Consider the following 15,152-nt stretch of genomic DNA (forward strand, 5'->3'; position numbering starts at 1 on the left):
CTGAAACCCATCGATCGTGAACATGGGAATTTAATAGCCAACTCAAGACGGCGTGTCGTAAGTGGAAGCGCATGGATGTTGATTGGTCGGTTGGTTGATTGGTTGATTGGGGGCATGGGACCAAACAACGAGGTCATCGGTCCCATCGGAATAGGGAAAGATGTGAAACGAAGTTCGCCGTGCCGTTTCAAAGGAACCACACCGGAATTTGCCTGAAGTGATTTAGGGAAATCACGGAAAACCTAAATCAGGATGGCCGGACGCGGGTTTCCCTTGTGCGCAGAGATGTCTCGCAATAATTACCCTTAACCAGCTGATAACGTCTCCAGATCCTGTTGAAAGTGTTCTGCTACAAACAGATACACACAGTTTAAACGGTAATGAATCAAATAAGTAATATATGCAAGAAGTTATTTTCGAACGGGACAGAACTTGCACGCTGCGGATTTCAGCCACTTAAAGGATATATTTCTAAATATATTACGATAGCTGCTGAGCATCATATGTGACACCATAATTGTGCAATATGTACAGGACACTGGAACTGAGTTGAAACCATATTTTTTAAAGCAGTACATCTATCCTACCTTGTATAAAAGACTTCGAAATAAATAAATATATAATGCATGTTTATGTTTCATTAGAAAACCTCGTAAACAGTGATATAAAAGTTTATTCCGCAAAATGTCAAAGCAGAAGAAGCACCCTCTCCCAGTTTACTTTTGACTCTATTAACCCACCCATACAGAGCCCGTTTCTTAATGTACTTTCTAAAAATTTGTTCCAACAAAAGTATCAAACATTAAAAGTATAGTGAGCTGGATTGTTGGTTTAACATTCAAAGAGTTTAACGATGATGTGTCAGTACCACCACCAGTCAAGGTAAAACATACACTACTGGCCATTAAAATTGCTACACCAAGAAGAAATGCAGATTATAAACGGGTTGTCGCGAATAGTAGAAGATAGAATTAAAATCATGTAGGCTGTAGGCTGGAAAATTATTGCTACAGATCAAGCGAGGCGGACGTGAGCAGACTAACTCATGTGTAATGTGTAATGTGTACTCGACTAACAAGAGCGGAGTATGCAGTATCACGAGGCTCAAGCACAGTTAGTGGCAACCCTTGGACACAGAAGTTACGTTTTTAGGACACGTTTTAACGGCAGAAGGTTTGAAACCCGATCCCACGAAAGTAACGGCAATAGAAAATTACCCGCCGCCAAAGACAACTACGGAATTGGAATGTTACCTGGGAATGGTCGGATATTACCGACGGTTTCTGAGCAATTTTAGTAAAATTGCCAAGCCTCTACATGAACTACTGAAAAAGGGAATTCCGTACGAATGAGGCGAAGTGCAACAGGAAGCTTTTCAGACCTTGAAAGAGAAGTTAACCAAACCTCCAATACTACAGTACCCGGATTTCACTAAGGAATTTTTGGTAACCACAGACGCCAGCAAATACGCGGTAGGAGCGTATCTGAGTCAAGGTCCTATAGGAAAAGATTTACCGGTTGCGTATATATCGCGCACTCTCAATAAAGCAGAGATAAACTATAGTACAATAGAGCGGGAGTTAACTGCTATAGTGTGGGCTGTTAAACATTTTCGTCCTTATCTGTTTGGGAGGAAATTCAAAATACTCACGGACCACAAACCCCTGATGTGGTTAGGCAGTATCACAGATCCATCGTCTCGATTAATGAAACTTCGCCTAAAATTGGAGGAATATGATTACCAAATCCTGTACAAGGAAGGGAAACAAAACCGCGTAGCTGATGCATTATCACGGATTCGGAATATACAAGACAGCGATAAGGAAGTACCGCAGGATAGCGGGAGGCAAGGAGAAATAAAGGCGGACGCCGCGCAGCGGGACGAGAACCGAGAAGTAGGTAACGAAGCAGCGGCAGAAGCGGTAGCGACAGCTGAGATAACAGACCCCGAGGAAACAGCTGACGCGACCGAGGTAAGCGAAGACGGAGCCGCACCGCCGATAAACGAAGAAGACGTTCTAAGCGCAGAGGACAAATTGGAAATCCTAAAACAGATGCACATATCTCCCATAGGAGGCCATCAGGGAATGGGAAGAACATATGCGCAAATAAAGCAGTACTGTACCTGGTCGGGTATGAAAGCCGATATAGAAAAATTCATAAGAATGTGTGAAAGTTGTCAAAAGAACAAGATAACCCAAGCAAAAACGAAGCAACCGATGGAACTAACTCCGACTCCCGAATTCATATTTGAGCGATGTGACATCGATATAGTAGGTCCCTTACCAGTTATCCGAGTTGGCCACAAGTATATTTTGACCTTTCAAGACTCTCTTACGAAGTTTGTAGTAGCTGAACCGATACCTCGACAGGACGCGGATACAGTCGCTCGAAAGTTAGTAGAAAACATTATTTTGAAGTTCGGCGTTCCGACCGCCCTATTAAGTGACATGGGGAGTAATTTTATTGGTGATACGATGAGACGAGTCTGCAAATCACTGAGAATAGAGAAGATACAAACAACGGCGTATCATCCGCAGTCAAACGGAGCATTAGAACGTACGCACCGCACGCCAACAGAGATGTTACGACATTCCGCGAACCGGGACCAGACGGATTGGGACGAATGGGTATCGTTCGCATGTTTTGTGTACAACACAACACCACACAGTACCACGGAATACACTCCATTCCAGTTATTCTTCGGCAGGAAGTGTAATCTGCCAGGGTGGTTACAGAAGAAGCCAGCCAATGTGATCTACAATTATGATGATTACGTGACGGAAATCCGACAGCGACTGCAGTTAGTACACCAAGAGGCCCGTAAGGCAACACAGGAAAGCAAAATCAGGAATAAAAGCGATTACGATAAAACGCAGAACCCGAGAGAATTTAAAAAAGACGATCGCGTATTACTGTATGATGAAAGCGTGCGTCGGGGACGCTCAAGGAAGTTAGACAGCCAGTGGCGAGGGCCGTTTACTGTAGTAGATGTACAGGGACCGGACGTGATAATTAGACTGAAAAGAAATAAATGTATAAAAGTGCACGCGAATAGGCTGAAGGAATTTTACTAAGCAGGCAAGAATATCTTTTAGTTGTTCGTGGTAGAGGAAGTGAACAGATTGCAGGCGATAGCAAAACATGAGAGCGACACGTGCGTTTCTATTACAGATGCCACTGATGAGGACTTTGTGGATGACAGCGATATTCGGGAGTATATGGCAGATCGGACTCGCAGGACGCGAAGCAAACCCACAAGATGTAAGAGTGCGAAAATTCCAATCTGCACCAGGAATGTATTACGACAACCAGGGAAGTGTGAAACTATACAGCACAACGTGGAGAGTGGTGACCTATTTCAACCTCAACGAATTGCATGACAAATTTGAAGAGGCGCAGGTGGTGGCCAATAGAGCGATAGCACATTGTATAAGTACGATGAATCAAGCAAAGTTAGATGCCGGAGAATGTGAAAAGGTACAACAAACTGCAAAATGGCAGGTGGGAGAGATTTCTAAATCAAAAGACATGATTGACCAGTTGGCTAGACATGAACGGCCCAGAACCAAAAGGGGGATATTGAACTTTATTGGGGTAACAAGCTAGGTATTGCTTGGTACGCTAAATGAGGATGATGCGAAATTCTTTAAAGCTAAGATAGATGTTTTAGAGGAACAGCAAAGGGAATTATTGCTATTGTCCAAGGCACATGTAACCATTGTGAGGGCGTCACTGACGGGGGTGAACCAAACAATTAATGCAGTCACCAGGAATACTCAAATAATTGCGGATGGGATAAGGAAATTGAGTAAACATGTCGAGGATTACGAAAATTGTACCAACAGGAAGATACAACACACCCTGATTGTTTTGACTATTACGGAACAACTGATGCAAATCTCTAATATGTTCAATGAGCTCGAAAGGGAAAATGATCTATTGATCTCTGCCATAGTTAATGCGCAGAAAGGGCTATTGGAACCACACTTGATTAACCCTGTACAAGTAGTCACGTATCTCGAACTGATAAAGGAGGAATTAAAAGACAAGAAATTTCCCGTTGAACTCATGAAGGACCAAGAGCATCTGTTACTTCGTATAATAGATATGGATGTAGTTCTTGCCGGCAATACCTTAAGTTATGTACTAAATATACCTTTAGTAGATAGTAGTGTATACACTTTATATAGAATATGGCCATTACCCGCAGAACATGATACAGCTAAGAAGTTATTTGCGTATATCGAGCCTGAACGAAACTTTCTACTTATTGACGATGCGAAACGACAGTACGCACTACTGTCTCGTGACCAATTGCAGTGTAAAACGGTTACGGCGAGAAATCAAATTTGTAAACAACGGTTCGTTCTAATGTCGATCTATGATCACGAGCGATGTGAAGCTCGAATGCTACAGCCTATAAGGGAAATTCCGAAAGATTGCAATCAAAAGTATGTCATACTGAACGAAAGTATCTGGACACAGATACAGGACAATGAGTGGCTGTATGTCGCTCCCAAGGATGAAGGACTGACAATATTATGTAACGGATTACCCCCAAATGACCTTATTGTAAGAGGTACCGGAAAGTTAACCTTTACGAGTCAGTGTAAAGGATACGGTGCGCAGGTCATGTTACAAGCTGACCATATAATTAGTACTTATGTAAGTAAGAATGATATAGTACCTATGTTAACCTTAAATATAGATTTTTGTATCATAGACGAAACAAAGCAAGAGGTCACACGTATACCTATAGATTTACCCTTAGAACATATTGTTAGACACTTAGATGACCTCAAGCTAGCCAGTCACAAAGTGGACAAACTGCAGAGTGAAATAGAATATCAGCAGCGAACCACCTTTAGCGGATGGTCTAAGAGCGTATATTCCGTATGGGAATATACGGGTTCAGTAGTGTTAGTTGTCTTAATTATATCATGTTGTTTATGCATCTATTGTAAGTGTTGCCGTATGTGTGGCAAAAGATTGTGTGAAATCGGAGGACATTGTTGTGCTAAAGTGTGTGTGACAAATACAGTGGTAGCGGATGGTCGCTGGGAACGAAGTGTTCGGTACACCCCTGCCCGACAAACCGAGCAATGTGAAGCGGCAGCAGAAGGTGGAGAGTATGAATTAAGTTGTACACGTCGCACTCCTCTCTCCGACAGGGTACAATGGAGAGAACAGAGTCACACGCCACAACTCACAGAGCGCCGTGCCAGAGCAACGGAGCTGTTAACCTCCAAGACAGACAGGAGATAACACAATTGTATGTTTATTGATAATCTTACCCTCCTGATGATCCTAAATTGTTGACAAATCAGATCTTTTGTATGTGTATAAAACTCAAAATGTGTACTTATGTATGTAACTATTCTGTATGCTCTTGGTAAAAATTTGCAGCACTTTTTGAATATGTGACATGAATTTTGTTTGTTCTATGCACATTATGGACGGCACTCAACTGTATCTTATAACTTCTTGTGTTTTTTTATTTTTGTGCCATGTATTTTTCATGTTTATTATGTCAAGTCTTGATGGCAATAAAGACTGGTAAGTTTTACTGGCACCGCGAGTAGAAAACGAAAATTTTGTAATCTCGAGGGACCGAGCTTACAAAATTTTCCCCTGGGGAAGGGGAGGTGTCGCGAATAGTAGAAGATAGAATTAAAATCATGTAGGCTGTAGGCTGGAGAATTATTGCTACAGATCAAGCGAGGCGGACGTGACCAGACTATCTCATGTGTAATGTGTGATGTGTACTCGACTAACAAGAGCGGAGTATGCAGTATCACGAGGCTCAAACACAGTTAGTGGCAACCCGTGGACACAGCAAACAGTGGAGAATGGCTAGTTCATCACGTAGGCATCACATGCTGCCGCGTGACTAGCCTACTCAGGGCTCAAAGTTCGGGGTGCTAGAACCTTCTAGAACCTTCTAGAACAAGTGGTGCCGGGTGCACTAACCCCTATAAAAGCGGATAGCCGCTAGATCGAAGGACAGTGATGGAGTGAGGTACTTAGGACGCCGGTCCACGTTAGTCTGCGTCGGGATGCTGCAAGAGTTGCAGGAGAGTATTGAGCACAGCAACAAGTAGGGACTTATGCTGAATCGACACAGCTGACACTTAGTCTGGTGCGCTCGCCTCTGCTGTATTAGGACTTAGGTTTGGGAAGTTAGGGATGGCAACTGCATAGCCAGATAGACAATCATTGGAGACTGTATATAGAATCTTATTTAAATCACAAGTGCCAGGGGGACTTCCAGTATAATCGTTCTATACATCGAGTGTTCATACATGAAAGCTTCCCTAAGATCCTATCCGAGTCGCGTACTCTAGCTCACCTTGCAGCCTTCTCTACAACGGAGCAGTGAGGAGTTGGCGGCCCACACCACCGAGACCTCATGCCAAGTAAGTTCTCTGACGCGCACCAACACAGTCCTTCAACTCCCTCTCAGGACACGTCAGTGGGCCACGACAGGGTATTCATTGGACAAATATATTATACTAGAACTGACATGTGATTACATTTTCACGCAATTTGGGTGCATAGATCCTGAGAAATCAGTACCCAGAACAACCACCTCTGGCCATAATAACGGCCTTGATACGCTTGGGCTTTGAGTCAAACAGAGCTTGGATAGCGTGTACAGGTACAGCTGCCCATGCAGCTTCAACACGATGCCACAGTTCATCAAGAGTAGTGACTGGCGTATTGTGACGAGCCAGTTGCTCGGCCACCATTGACCAGAGGTTTTCAATTGGTGAGAGAGCTGGAGAATGTGCTGGCCAGGGCAGCAGCCGAACATTTTCTGTATCCAGAAAGGCCCGTACAGGACCTGCAACATGCGATCGTGCATTATCCTGTTGAAATGTAGGGTTTCGCATGGATCGAATGAAGGGTAGAGCCACGGGTCGTAACACGTCTGAAATGTAACGTCCACTGTTCAAAGTGCCGTCAATGCAAACAAGAGGTGACCGAGACGTGTAATCAATGGCACCCCATACGATCACTCCGGGTGATACGCCAGTATGGCGATGATGAATACACGCTTCCAGTTTGCGTTCACCGCGATGTCGCCAAACACGGATGCCTGTCATTTCGAGTGCTAGTGATACGAGGCCGTTGGGATCCAGCACGGCGTTCCGTATTATCCTCCTAAACCCACCAATTCCATATTCTGCTAACAGTCATTTGATCTCGACCAACGCGAGCAACAATGTCGCGATACGGTAAACCGCAATCGCGATAGGCTACAATCCGACCTTTAGCGAAGTCGGTAACCTGATGGTACGCATTTCTCCTACTTACACGAGGCAACGCAACAACGTTCCACCAGGCAACGCCGGTCAACTACTGTTTGTGTATGAGAAATCGGTTGGTAACTTTCCTCATGTCAGCACGTTGTAGGTGTCGCCACCGGCGCCAACCTTGTGTGAATGCTCTAAAAAGCTAATCATTTGCATATCACAGCATCTTCTTCCTGTCGGTTAAATTTCGCGTCTGTAGCACGTCATCTTCGTGGTGTAGCAATTTTAATGGCCAGTAGTGTACAAGGTTTTTAAGTGTGACGACGTTACCTGTGAAAAACCGATTCAGGTAAGGAATTACTTTTGCTTTGACAGGCATAACAATACGGACACGTTTTACATTTGGCAGACATAATCAAAAATACCTAAACAGCCTTTTCGTGATAATATACGAAATCTTATTTTCGTTGTCAAACAAAACAACACGAACATGAAGCACATTTACGAAGATCACCTCAGTGCGGATCGTTAAATGTTGATTGACCACAAAAACGCACAACCATTTTATTATTTGCAGCGAGCTGCTAGTCAACAAGTCCTGCAAGATTTCGTCATAATATGGAAACTTGCTCATGATGTTAGTCTCTTGGTGCTCTGTGGTGCGCTGAAATTAGCTTTCGGAAATGCAGGTGAAGCTAATGAAGCATATAGAACCCGACAGTTGTAGATTCAACGTGATATATAATTGTTTTATAAACATTTCTGTTACTTCTCAAACACTGCTGTCTATGTTGTAACCGGTCATATAAGTGGTCATATTTTAATTAAACAGACACACACACACACACACACACACACACACACACACACACACACGCACACACACACACATAGGAATCATGGCAATAACATCTGAATTCCATTACACAGAAAAGGGATTCTCGGAACCACACGCCGCTGATTGTGTAGGCCTCCAATATACGTACACTTCATTTAACAGAGCTTGCTACTATTAGCCACACGTATACTTCCATAGCAGAGAGCTGTACAATTATTCTCAGTACACCTAGCCCTAAACTATTTGAACTGTTAAGAGCGAGAGCGAAGGTTAAGTATTTTATCGGTAACGGGCAAGCTATTACAGTATCATGATCCTGCGAGTTAACCGCGACAATTCATGCATTTGTGAAGCGGAATTAATCCATTTTGCCAAAGTACCTTGTTCACTGAACAGTATGAGAAATACACTTATAACCGCTTGCAAACAAGGTTATCGGAATTTCAAGAAAAACATTCTAGATAAGCATTAAGTAAAGTGTCGTGCCACATTTGTACGTCTTTACATAGGTCTGTCACCTATGTAATGTAAAATTTATAACAAATTCTTCTTCGCATAGTCTTTTAGTTTGACACGTCTTATTTCATTACAATTGAATAAACATCATGGTGTACGGTATATCTGTTGTAGATATTCGGACGCATTTTATACGAGTTAATTCAGCACAAAAAGTGCGTAATAGTTTTACTATTTGCAGCCTGCTGCTAAATAACATGTTCTATAAGGTTTCAGCATAATGTGCAAACCTACCCATGATGCAGAATGAACCAACCAATCCTTCGTCAGTGGTTGTCACGCGTTTCGTAACATATGAAATCCACCCATGAAGAACGTTAAAGACTCATGTCGGAAACGATTCGTTCGTAAGGACAGAGAATACAGGAAACTCCTCGAAACGATTGCTCTGCTTCATATGTTTCTCACCAGAAGTTATTTTCGCAACAAAATAATTACGCATCTATTGTTACAACGATAAAGAAAGACATCTGAATAAAATTTGATCAGCAGATCATTACATGTTGAATCATTAATATGAAGAGATCTTCCCGCCAACCCTGAAAATGATAAATGCAATCTATTAATATTTTTATATCACTGTGAAACAATGATTTTATAAATAATATTATTCTTATTCCTACAGGTAATGTCGTGGCTTGGGAGGACACTCACTCAGCACCGCAACGAATCGAAACGTATGCTTCTTTTCCTTTATGAATATTTAGATTCAGAGGAGAGACTCATTCAAATAATTCTACCCGAGATAACTGCGTTCTACTGCAATCTTGCTGCTGGTGGTGGTATTACGAATGCAGAATCTCTAATTTAGAGGATATGCAAACCCTTATATGAATACAAACTTGTTTTTAATTGCAGAGATTTTAGAACGTATCTGTAATGAATGCATGTATACGTACGAGCTAGATCTTTCAATTTACTTTACCGCACCATTTTTCCGTTATGTCACGCTCCCCAGTACTCTTTCAGAATTTCCGTATATCAACACACATATAGAGACAGTACAACGGAACCATTTGAATGTGTTACGGCTGTGAGTAATTGACTCCGAATGTTAAAAACATAAGAATGAAATGCATTCTAGCCATCAGCTGTACGAACCGAATAACTTATTGGATGAAAATTGTTAGTAGACTAGTTAAATCGATTATAAAAAATCTAACATCAGTATGTGGTCAAAAGAAAAATAGTAAAACGTATTAGGTCAGTTTGAGGATGTTTTTGTATTCAGAGCAATTGGGCAAAACGGCAGGATTGACAGGAAAAAGGAATCTACAGAGGAGTAAAAATAGCCGGAGATGCTTATAGTATACTAAATAAAAATATCAGTACTACGCTCCCAGTGTGATTGAAAAGGAACTCAGTTTTTACTTACGGCTGTAAGTAATGATCTTTGAATATGAAAGCTATTAAACTGAAATGCATCGCGATGCTGGGCTTGTTCTGACAACTGAAATAAATTTAACTGACACTCGTTCTAGATTAAGACAGAGTGACAGTAAATTCGCTTTCAGCTGCTACAGACACTTTGATATTTACGTTAAAGGTACACATCTCAGTTCATTATGCACCGCACGTCAGAATCTTATTTTACGTTTGTCGTAATAAATTCAGGATCAACGAATAGATCTTCAACGACAGCACCTAGTGGTAACCAATATTTTCGAGCATCAAAAAATATCGCCATGTCAACACCTCTAGGCTATCATTATGGAGAAATATAATGGTAGTTCTTTGAGAAATTCTACGTTAAACAGAAATATTTTCTATTCATCTATCTTTTAGATGAATTACTAGTGTTCAAAGTCAAAAGCTGTTTACGTAATATAATACGTAAAACTGCTAAGGCAGCGTAAAAGACATTATACCACATTTCAAGGCGAATTCTACTTATATTACGTTGATTTTAGATGTACAAGAATACTATGACGAGAATGTAGGGTTTACGGTTAAAAACGATGCTCTCGTAGCACTGATGGAAAGACGTCGCTAAATCGATCCAATCGTATCATCTAAAAACCATTTTAGTGATATCAAGAATTTACACGTAAAACCGTTCGCTGGCCTGCACAAAATTTCCACAGCCTCGATTGGAACGATGCAGGTATTTCATACACAGACTTAATAAAAACGCCCAAAATGTTTGATAATGTGAGCAATATTATTTATGTCACAAGGAAGTGAGAAGACGAGCTGGACGAGGACTAGTTCGCGTTCTTGAAGACTTTACGTACTCGTAGTAGGAAGCCGACAAGAAGTCGTAAATTTACGAATGCGTATGGAAATGTTGTATTGCTAATGAAATAAATAAAAAAGTTATTGTGAAATTATAAAATATAAATATTTTTCTCTCTTACCGCTTGCATCGGTGTTGTGAAATTATAAAATATAAATATTTTTCTCTCTTACCGCCTGCATCGGTGGATGAATAAACTTCGTCAGCTACGCCGGAGAAGAGCTATCGAAGCAGTTAGCAGCCGAAGAAAAATGTAAGTATTCAAACTTTTTTTTGTCGCACAGTGAGAGAGAGAGGGAGTTAGGATATAATTCATATTTATTTCAAACAGGTCTTCACTCATCAGGAAACGGAACAATATCAGCAGATTGGGATAACAAAAACGTGTGAAACAACTAATTGAACTACCGCTGAACGAGAATTATGAACTGCTCAGTACTAAACGCGTAAACACTCAATTCGGTACAACTGTGTTGTTGTAGTGAACACTGTAATTTTCACGCAGTCAAGTTTATTACAATGCTCCTGTATTTTTTCAACTGAATGTATGCATATTAATATACGTTTACCCTTATATTTCTCCCACATTATTTCCTACGTACAACTTAGAATATCCCTGCTGTACTGACAGAACGCCCATCTGCTCCTTGTGCCATTCTGTTACAGACTGAAGCAGAAATTTTAGACGGACACTGTCACCGTTCACAGTTTTATAACGATTTCGCGATGCCATTCCTGATCGACTTTCCGGGTACCGCACAGGTAGCAAGCTTTCATTCAATATTTTGTAAATGGAATAAAAATTAGAAGCTTATCATCGGTGACAGCAGTCAAGCGTCATAGAGCCATCCAGTGAAGCTCAACTCTAAGCTGTTAATAAGCTTCTTGAAACTGTTTTTGGAGTGTTCGACTTACCTGTCTCTGTGCAGTGCCCGTTAGCAAGAAGTTTTGAATTTGACAGGTTTACCAACACTATGGTGAGGAGGATACTGCCTCGGCAGGCCTTTCTTACCTTCAGTCCGTATCTACTGAACATTGCAACCATTTGCAGTGCAGCTAAACAGGTTGGCGAGAAGATACCTCTTGAATGTAGTGAGCTCGACTGCCACTTTTTGTCTTAGAACAACTAATTATCCACCTTTCGAGGCTAATACATACTACGTTAACAAGGATATCACATATTATAGATATAGATCGGCTTTGTGTGTGTGGTAACTGTTACAAGCGAGTTGTTACTTTATGTCACCAAAACGTGCAAGCGAACGATTTTTTTTTCTGGAGAGAGATCAATCGATGTACACGCATGAAAAAAAGTCTTACGTCACCTCGGTTCCCAGAGTTCCGGAACCTCTACAGAAAATTGGAACAGAGATCAACAAAAATATCATTTCTGCCCTTTTTATTGCTCATGAAATCCACACGTTGCATGTTGTACCACCATACAGCAATATTTTCAGAGGTGGTGGTCCAGATTGCTGTACACACCGGTACCTCTAAAATGATCCAAATGGCTCTAAGCGCTGTGGTACTTAACATCTGAGGTCATCAGTCCCCTAGACTTAGAACTACTTAAACATAACTAACCTAAGGACGTCACACACGTCCATGCCCAAGGCAGGATTCGAACCAGCGACCGTAGCAGCCGCGCGCAGTTCCGGACTGAAGCACCTAGAACGGCTCGGCCACAGTGACCTCTAATAGCCGGTAGCACATCGTCTTGCGTTGATGCATACATGTATTTGTCGTGGTATACTATTCACAAGTTCATCAAGGCACTGTTGCTTCAGACTGTCCCGCTCCTCAACGGCGATTCGGCGTAGATCCCTCAGAGTGGTTGGTGGGTTACGTCGTCCATAAACAGTCCTTTTCAATCCATCCCATGCATGTAAGATAGGGTTCATACCTGGAGAACATGCTGGCCACTCCAGTCGAGGGAAGGAAGTCCTCACAAGACGTGAACGATGGAGGCACGAATTGTCGTCTGTGAAGAAGAATGCCTCGCCAATATGCTGCCGATATGGTTGCACTATCGGTCGGAGGATGGCGTTCACTTATCGTACAGCCGTTACGGCGCCTTCCATGACAACCAGCGGCGTACGTCGCTCCACATAATGCCACCCCAAAACAGCAGGGTACCTCCACCTTGCTGCACTCACTGGACAGTGTGTCTAAGGCGTTCAGCCCGACCGGGCTGCCTCCAAACACGTCTCCGACGATCGTCTGGTTGAAGGCATATGCGACACTCATCGGTGCAGAGAACGTGATGCCAATCCTGAGTGGTCCATTCGGTATGTTGCTGGGCCCATTTGTACCGCACTGCATGGTATTGTGGTTGCAAAGATGGACCTCGCCATGGACATTGGGAGTAAAGTTGCGCATCATGCAGCCCATTGCGCACAGTTTGAGTCGTAACACAACTTTCTGTGGCAGCACGAAAAGCATTATTCAACTTGGTGGCGTTGCTGTCAGGGTTCCTCCGAGCTAGGTAGTGGTCATCCACAGCAGTACTACTACTGCCGTAGGGCCGCCAGAATGAGGTATGTCATCGACATTCCCTGTCTCCCTGTATGTCCTCCATGTCAGAGCAATATCTCTTTGGTTCACTCGGAGAAGCCAGTACATTTGCCCTTGAAGCCCTTCCAGGCACAAAGTAACAATGCGGATGTGGTTGAACCATGGTGTTGACCGTCTAGGCATCGTTGAACTACAGCCAACACGAGCCTTGTGCCTCCTTCCTGGTGGAATGGCTGGAACTGATCGGTTGTCGGACCCTCTGCGTCTAATAGGCGCTGCTCGTGCATGGTTGTTTACATCTTTGGGCGGGTTTAGTGACATCTCTGAACAGTCAGAGGGACTGTGTCTGTGATATAAATTCCACAGTCAACGTCTATGTTCAGGAGTTCTGGGAACTAGGGTGTTGTAAAACTTTCTTTGATGTGTGTATATATGAAAAGAAGTGTCCCGAATTCAGGGTGTTAAGCACTTAAAATGTTGGTGAAATTGTTGAAACATTGGTGTTCTACGTGCACAAACACCCCTCTATTTGGATGTAAGCTCAGATCTACTGAGAGTGACGAGGAGGAAGATGGAGAGTAATTGTGTTATCCCGGACTATACATTTTATAGATTTATGTAGGTTCGTGTAACTATACTCGGTCAACGATTTAATGTTACAGGACCTGACTAAATATATAACTGGCCTGCCCGTTTTAATATTAACGAACCGGCGATGCAAAAGGAATGATTAATTTTTTTAGCTCCATACTTGTACTTTATCAGGAACGAGTTGTAAGACTTTTTTTTTTATTTGTATTCCTACGTATACGTGTCCAGACGTTATAATGCGCTTACTTCTTTTTGTTTGTGTATGAAAAACTTCCTCTCACACGGACATTGATGTTACGTAGGGCCAAAACGAACTCCCTTCAATATGACTGAAGTTGTTTTCCAACCTTCAAAATGCTTCAAATGGCTCTGAGCACTATGGGACTCAACTGCTGAGGTCATTAGTCCCCTAGAACTTAGAACTAGTTAAACCTAACTAACCTAAGCACATCACAAACATCCATGCCCGAGGCAGGATTCGAACCTGCGACCGTAGCGGTCTTGCGGTTCCAGACTGCAGCGCCTTTAACCGCACGGCCACTTCGACCGGCTTCCAACCTTCAGTATTGACTGTATGGAGAGACAGTGAACAAATATTTCTCATCACAATACAGACGGATCTCGAAACGGTAGGGGCTCTCGCCACCCTCGTATTGGTAAGTACTATTCTATTTATCTGCACTCAAAGATGGTAATGACACGCCTAAACTTGCCTGGATATATTCCATTGTTGACGATGTATTCGGTACTGATTCACCATGTTTTTTATTCTCTTGTAACTTTTTATTAATGATTACAAATCTTGTATTCGAAATTTGTGTAGAATTGGTTGACTATGACAGCTTGACAGACAAAACAGATGAGCATATTCGTTAGCAGCATTCCAGTTCTAATGACATTTTTGATTCGTCTTTCCGTAAGTAGCACATTTATACTGATTCTTTTTTCTCATTGTTGCAGATGGCGTGGAATTAGAAAGCCATCTGTGGACTCCTGATAACTCACAAAAGTTTGAGTTGTCCAAAACATCGTTTATGAACAAGTACTGCTTTTGCTCCTTTTTTAAATTAATCTTTATGTATTCAGATAATGCATTGTTTTCAGATACTTTCCACAGCACCGCTCTGTGTGTATATTACTTTATACGTGTTAAACAAGTTGAAATATATGTAATTTAACGATTTTTATAGATGTTTCT

The sequence above is a fragment of the Schistocerca serialis genome, chromosome 7 (assembly GCF_023864345.2).
Source record: "Schistocerca serialis cubense isolate TAMUIC-IGC-003099 chromosome 7, iqSchSeri2.2, whole genome shotgun sequence".
NCBI lineage: Eukaryota > Metazoa > Arthropoda > Insecta > Orthoptera > Acrididae > Schistocerca > Schistocerca serialis.